We start from the raw sequence: 7,425 nt of genomic DNA on the forward strand, positions 1-7,425 counted from the left end.
ACAAGATGCCGAAGTGCCAGTTCTTTTCTGCTGTTTTTGGTTTCAGAAATCCTAGTAAGGAAATATTCTCGGAATTGGACGAAATCAACGCCCAGGGCCTATTTTGCCACGAAGCTTCCAAGTCCGAAGACGAAACGAAGTGGGGCCACGGGGTGCCCAAACCCTAGGGCGGCGCGGCCCCCTTGGCCGCGCCGGCTGTGGTGTGGGGCCCCCGTGCCCCCTCCCCGACTTGCCGTTCCGCCGACTTAAACCCTCTGTGACGAAACCCCCGCATCGAGAGCCACGATACGGAAAACCTTCCAGAGACACCGCCAACGCCGATCCCATCTCGGGGGATCGAGGAGATCGCCTGCGGCACCCTGCCGGAGAGGGGAATCATCTCCCGGAGGACTCTACGCCGCCATGGTCGCCTCCGGTGTGATGTGTGAGTAGTCTACCCCTGGACTATGGGTCCATAGCAAGAGCTAGATGGTTGTCTTCTCCCCATTGTGCTATCATTGTCGGATCTTGTGAGCTGCCTAACATGATCAAGATCATCTATCTGTAATTCTATATGTTGCGTTTGTTGGGATCCGATGAATAGAGAATACTTGTTATGTTGATTATCAAAGTTATATCTATGTGTTGTTTATGATCTTGCATGCTCTCCGTTACTAGTACATGCTCTGGCCAAGTAGATGCTTGTAACTCCAAGAGGGAGTATTTATGCTCGATAGTGGGTTCATGCTCGCATTGACACAGGGACGGATGTAAAGTTCTAAGGTTGTGTTGTGCTGTTGCCACTAGGGATAAAACATTGATGCTATGTCTAAGGATGTAGTTGTTGATTACATTACGCACCATACTTAATGCAATTGTCTGTTGCTTTGCAACTTAATACTGGAGGGGGTTCGGATGATAACCTGAAGGTGGACTTTTTAGGCATAGATGCAGTTGGATGGCGGTCTATGTACTTTGTCGTAATGCCCAATTAAATCTCACTATACTCATCATGATATGTATGTGCATGGTCATGCCCTCTTTATTTGTCAATTGCCCAACTGTAATTTGTTCACCCAACATGCTGTTTATCTTATGGGACAGACACCTCTAGTGAACTGTGGACCCCGGTCCAATTCTCTTTACTGAAATACAATCTACTGCAATACTTGTTCTACTGTTTTCTGCAAACAATCATCTTCCACACAATACGGTTAATCCTTTGTTACAGCAAGCCGGTGAGATTGACAACCTCACTGTTTCGTTGGGGCAAAGTACTTTGGTTGTGTTGTGCAGGTTCCACGTTGGCGCCGGAATCCCTGGTGTTGCGCCGCACTACATCCCGCCGCCATCAACCTTCAACGTGCTTCTTGGCTCCTCCTGGTTCGATAAACCTTGGTTTCTTTCTGAGGGAAAACTTGCTGCTGTGCGCATCATACCTTCCTCTTGGGGTTCCCAACGAACGTGTGAGTTACACGCCATCATCCACCATTGGATTAATTGTACCAAGAAGTTGAGAACAAATAAAATTTTGTCAGCCAAATAACTATGATCTATAATCATTCAGTTGAAGGATTCACATTGGATGTCCACAATAGAGTGGATACACCACAAACATTCTTCGTGAGATCTTAGAAGAAGTACAACCATAAGTTAGAACCAGACCAATATTCTAACCATAAACCCAATGGTTGGAAGAAAAGGAGTTGAAGAACATAAGAACACTCTAAGGGGTAGAGTAAAGATTGAGTTGGAGGTACAAAAACTCAATATTTTGAGCAAGAAAGATGATGAAGGTCTGAACTGAGAGGAAGTTCGATCTTATTTTCATAAGATTATTGAACACTACTTTTAGAAAGATGTCAGACCAGAAGCCGAGGTTCATACCTCGAGGAAGTAAGAAGTGAACTTTAACTTGAGAAAGTGATGTACGAAAGCTCAAGTACGAAAGCTCAAGTAAGTCAAGCATAAAGAAGTTGGATGAAGAAAATACCATAGACCAAATACAACTCAAGGAGGCCAAAGACTGAAGTAGATTGACCATACCAAAACTAAAGTCTAGTTGAATGATTCCTTTCATGGAACCTAAATAAACCAAAATAGTTATAGGTATCAACTATAAACCATGATTGGATGGACTAAATGAGTCTAATCTATTCTTAGGAAAATAAACCATCACAACCATCCCATGTTAAGTACCTTACTTAGTACCATTATTGCAGTTTTGGTAGTAAGGGAAAACAAAGACCTATTTATCAATTAGGAGTTTATTATCAAACTAGTCTTCAGTTAAGACTAGCAGCATCAGAAGAAGTCCCAATCATTGAATATTCAATGAGAAAAGAAACAAGATTACGATATTGAAAGAAATCATGGAATTGAAGTAAAGAACCATGGTTCAGAGACAAACCCTAATGGTTCCAGGAAGAATCTGGACAAGGGATATATTCAATTATATCCAGTAAGATCAATACGGAGTTTGAGAAAAGTCGTAGTTTGCATAAGTCAGGACCACACTCCGAAAACATGAGAGAGATCAAACTTCGAGGACGAAGTTGAGTTTAAGGGGTAGAGACTGTAATATCCCAGGTACTGGGGTTACAAAAATAGAGGAAACAGATGTGTGCATTGCATTCATGCATAGAAAATCTGGGGAATTTTCGCGCTTTAAAGTAAAACAGTCACAGTAACCGAAGTTTCACTTGACCTTGGTGGAATTGAAGTAGCTCATCAAGTCAAGCGCTATAAACCTCAATGTGAATTTGATAAAACCTTGTTTTGGGTAGAGATGATTTGATATAAGGGGTTAGATCAAATGGAACTAATAATCAACACAACAACACTTCACTCAATGATCAATTGCTTGATCTTATAACATGATATTCCTAGCCATAACATATGAACATCCATTTAATTGGAAATCAAGTAACAATAATTGGAGAAACTATTCTTCACTTATCTTCTCCATGTCTTAAACTAATCCATGATCCTACCATGAACCTCATGGAATTTATTTTACTTCATTCTTGGAAACATGACAAGGAGATCAACTCTAGAAATACACATTCTTCTCTATTCCAAATTATTAAGCATCAAACCTAGAGAGGTGAGAGTTCTATTATAATTATTAGAGAAGCAATAACAAACCTTGAGCTAAACCTTGGATATACATCCAAGTACTCAAATCATCATCTCTAAGAGAAACCCTAGGATATTATCCAAGACAATTCCTAGAGAGATAAACCATTTATATTTAACATAGACATTGATGATCACATCAATCTCTATAGAGCCTAACCTCAAGTTAGTATTAAAGTCCTTCCCAAATGAGTGAGACCATTCATACTATAATCCAAGCTTTACCTATTTTAGAATAAAGGACAACCTTTGAACTAAAGTAGGAGGAATAACCATTTCATATTGGAGTGGTGAGATAACCTAATATCACATGGAATAATACCATATCCATGAATTGATAAAGTAAGGAGGAGATTAATTCAATCTAGATCATCAAGTGGAGTTTTAGACTTGATATCTATTAAGATATGGTGAATACACTATAAACCCTAGAATAAACCATTCCTCTATAAAGAGAGCCCAAGCTAAGGTATTACCCTCAAGAATGTTAAAGCCAACATTTGAATGTGAGGGAGAGAACTATCCATATATCCAGATGATAATATCAACATTATTTAAGTGAAACCCTAACAGAATATCTCAGGCATTCTCCTGCTGGGATATAAAAATATTTAGACAACCATGATCATGTCAATCCTAGAAAATAAAATAGAAGTGTTATACCCTTGCTATTCAAGACAACACTTGATATTGGAAGTGAGAAACTAGTTCATAAGAGATACTTAAGGAAGCCAAACCTTTGATCATTACAAAATTGGGTAAAGATCATAAACCCTAAGAACTTGAGGTAGAGGTATTAAGAACAAGTTGCTCATGCCTAATCCATGATCATGCTCTTGAGGTATGTGAGGATAAGTTAAATCCTAATAGGATTAGTAGATGTTATCCACCACATGAAATTATAAGGAGATCAATAGTAAGCAACCCTAGGCTTATATTCTAACCCTAACTTGAGAACCACTTGGTGATCATAAGTAGAATCCTACCACATCTATATTCCATAAATTAGAGAACCTAAGCAAATCTTAGAGTAAAACTCCATACTTGATATGGTGAGAAACCATCCATTCATATGACAAAACTTAACTATAAAAAGAACTACAACCACTTTAATTACTTTCTTAATAGATTAAGGATGTAAAAGAAGTTAATAGAAATAGGATAGAACCAATTCTCAAATCCTTAATAATTGAAGGAGCACATGAACTATTAAGCAAGTAACCATTTTATCATGTATAGAGGAGAATAAACCCTAACAAATGAAATAGGATGTCATCCCAATTCTACAACCCAGAATTAAATCTCAACCCTAGTTTGTGTATCACTTAGGTGATCACAAGTAAAACCTAAATCACAATTAAGGTTCAACCCATGTGTCATTAGGTAAATAGCATTGGAACCCTAGATTTGCACATCAAACAAAATCTTATGCTTCAATTCTTGAACATAAGCAAATCTTGTGCTACAATATATGGTTAAGACCCTATGTGAAGTGATCAATTATTTATCTTGGTAACCAAGATCAACCATGATTGAAACAATACCTACATAAATACTTTCAAAGATAAGGATAAGTATTAACCTTAACAAGTGGTTTATCATAGATACTATGCAACCCTAATACATTGGTGCTCACATAAAATCATGTGCAAGTGACCAATTCCGTAAATTGAAACCAAGTCTTAACACAACCTTTAAAATACTTTGAGTTGAAAGTATCAACAATAATAATCCAAATAATTGAATTCACAAGGAAAAAGAAAATTAAAAATAAAGAATATAAGCTCATGCCTATTTATTTTTAATAAACCAACAAGCATGACATGTAAACAAATATAAAATACTTGCTTCATATTGGAGTGTGGTGTGATACCTCACACTACCTTTTAATTGAATTAACATGATAAGAAACCTGCAAGAAAATTTTGAAAACAAATTAGATTCAAAACAGAATTCAATAAATGAAATTGTAAAACAAGAAAGAAAAAGAAAAACAGAAAAGGGGAGAGAAAAACCTTACCAGACCTTACCTGTTCGGCCGAGCCCACCAGCAGCCCAATAAATCTCAGCCCAACACGGCCCAGACCAGCCCACCATAACCCTTCATTTAAAAAAAACAGAGGTGAGGGGGTCGTCCTCATCCTCTCCCCCTGCGCATGGTCGACAGCGCGACGTCGTGATCGTCTTCGTCACGGCGCTGGCGAGCTCTCCTTCACCGGCAGCGTGACGAGGCTCGTCTCGAGCCGTATAAAGGCCGCAACGAACCCTAATCCTCGAATTTCTTCCTCCTCTGCTCTAATTCTTCCCAGACGCAAACCCTAGCTCGCCGGACTTCATTCATCGCCGTCGATTGGAGCGTTCCCAAGCCTTGTCGTGGACACCATCAGCACCACCGTCCTCGACATGCTACTCCCGCGCGAGGAATCGTGGTGAATCATACCGGAACCTCCTCGTCGAGCTCATCTCCTCCGCCACCGGGAGATGCCGATTCCCTCGATTCCGACCAACCCCGGCCTCGCCACCAAGCCCTACAACTTCCTGGTGAGCTCCAGCATCTCACCGTGTCCCTGGCCTGCTCGATTAGGCCCTGTAGTGTCGCCTCGTCGCCGTTCGATTTCCGCCGCTGCAGCACCTCATCGCCGGCCCTGCTCCGGTGGATATTAGCCAGCGGCGCTAGTACCGTTAGAATCCATATGCCGTACTGAATCGATTGGAACCAATTGCTGGTCCACGTATGGTCGGAATAGTCGCCGCCGTCGTCAACTGTCCCACCGGCCACCGTGCACCATGCCACGTTGGCACCACCGTGGCGTGTGACGTGGTCACTGGCCCACTAGCCAGTGAGCAGGGGTAGGTTTAGTCCGGGTGTATTTAGCCTTTCCAGTTTAAATTTAAATCTCCTAAATTGCTGAAACTTCACTCGAATTTGTAAAATTCGTTTTAACTCAGAAAAGAGATATTAAAATGTTCCTAAAAATGAAATCTATCCAACAAAAATATAAAATGAAAATTTTAACTTAAATAAAAATTTAATTATTTAACCCTATTTAATTAAGTCTTTTCTTTTAATTCTAAATGCAATTAAAATTCTATAATTAGGAAAACCTTCTAAAATAAATAAAAACCAGTAAGAAAATAAAGAAAACATTAAAGCTAATTTTCTTTATTTGTTAATTTGACAAATCCTTATTAGAAGGATTTAAATCCTAATTAATAATTACCTAATTATTAATTAATTAAAAATAATAAAATGCCAAATTAAATATTATTTTAATTTCAAAGTTATTAATAACTTCAACTTTAAAAATGAAGTTATTAATCATAGAACTATATGGTAAATAGCAAACCCTAATTCCTTATTGGATGGTATTACAACATTACCATTGCATGTGAAACCCTAAAACCCTAATACCATTAGAAACCCTAGCTCCCTTAACTCATAGGAACCCTAATTTGTTTCTAACCTAAACCCTAGGTTAGGAGATATGATCATGATATTTTCCTTTTGATCCATAGAACCATAATTGGCAATTAAATACTTTACATGTCCACATAAAATGTAGAAACCTATCACTAATATATGGGTATCCCATGTGTTCATCCTCATCAGATCTAACTAATCAAGTAGGGTCAACCAAGTATAACACCCTAGTTCCTATTCCAAAGACCACATCCTTAGTTATCCATAATTAGCATCACACCATTGTGATGAACCCTAATAGCAACTACACCTACTATTGTGTATTACATTCCCTACTCCACTAAACCCTACTAGTGTTGGATACTAATTATCAACCATCCTATTTAGGAGCCAATTATTCCTTACTTAACAGAACCAACAGTAAAACCTAGGCCACCTCAACCCTAATTGATATACATCTTCTTACTTAAGAAGTATGTTCTTCGAAAGTTATTCTTTTGAAGAAAATAAGGAATCATCATCAACCCTGCTTATAAGGACCTATAAACCCTAGCCAGCTATCATTAGCAAGATAAACCATCCTTGACAACAACTAGGTATAATAAATTGCTTAGGATGCCTAGGCTTATCTTAACCTTACAAGCCCTAGGTGTTGATGAATCCAACTTTGTTGGGATCCATCTAATACCTATCACAGCAACTACATGAAGCCATAATCAACCATAGAAAACCACCCACTTAATTATCATACTTGTTCTTATTTAAGAACATGTTCTTCAAAAGTTATTCTTTTAAAGTATATGATAATTAATCATTAACCATGCCATATAGTACTAACATGACCACTGTTCCTTACTTGTTAACATTATACCAATTATCATTCTTTG

This window comes from Lolium perenne, chromosome 2, assembly GCF_019359855.2.
Source record: "Lolium perenne isolate Kyuss_39 chromosome 2, Kyuss_2.0, whole genome shotgun sequence".
Classification (NCBI taxonomy): Eukaryota; Viridiplantae; Streptophyta; class Magnoliopsida; order Poales; family Poaceae; genus Lolium; species Lolium perenne.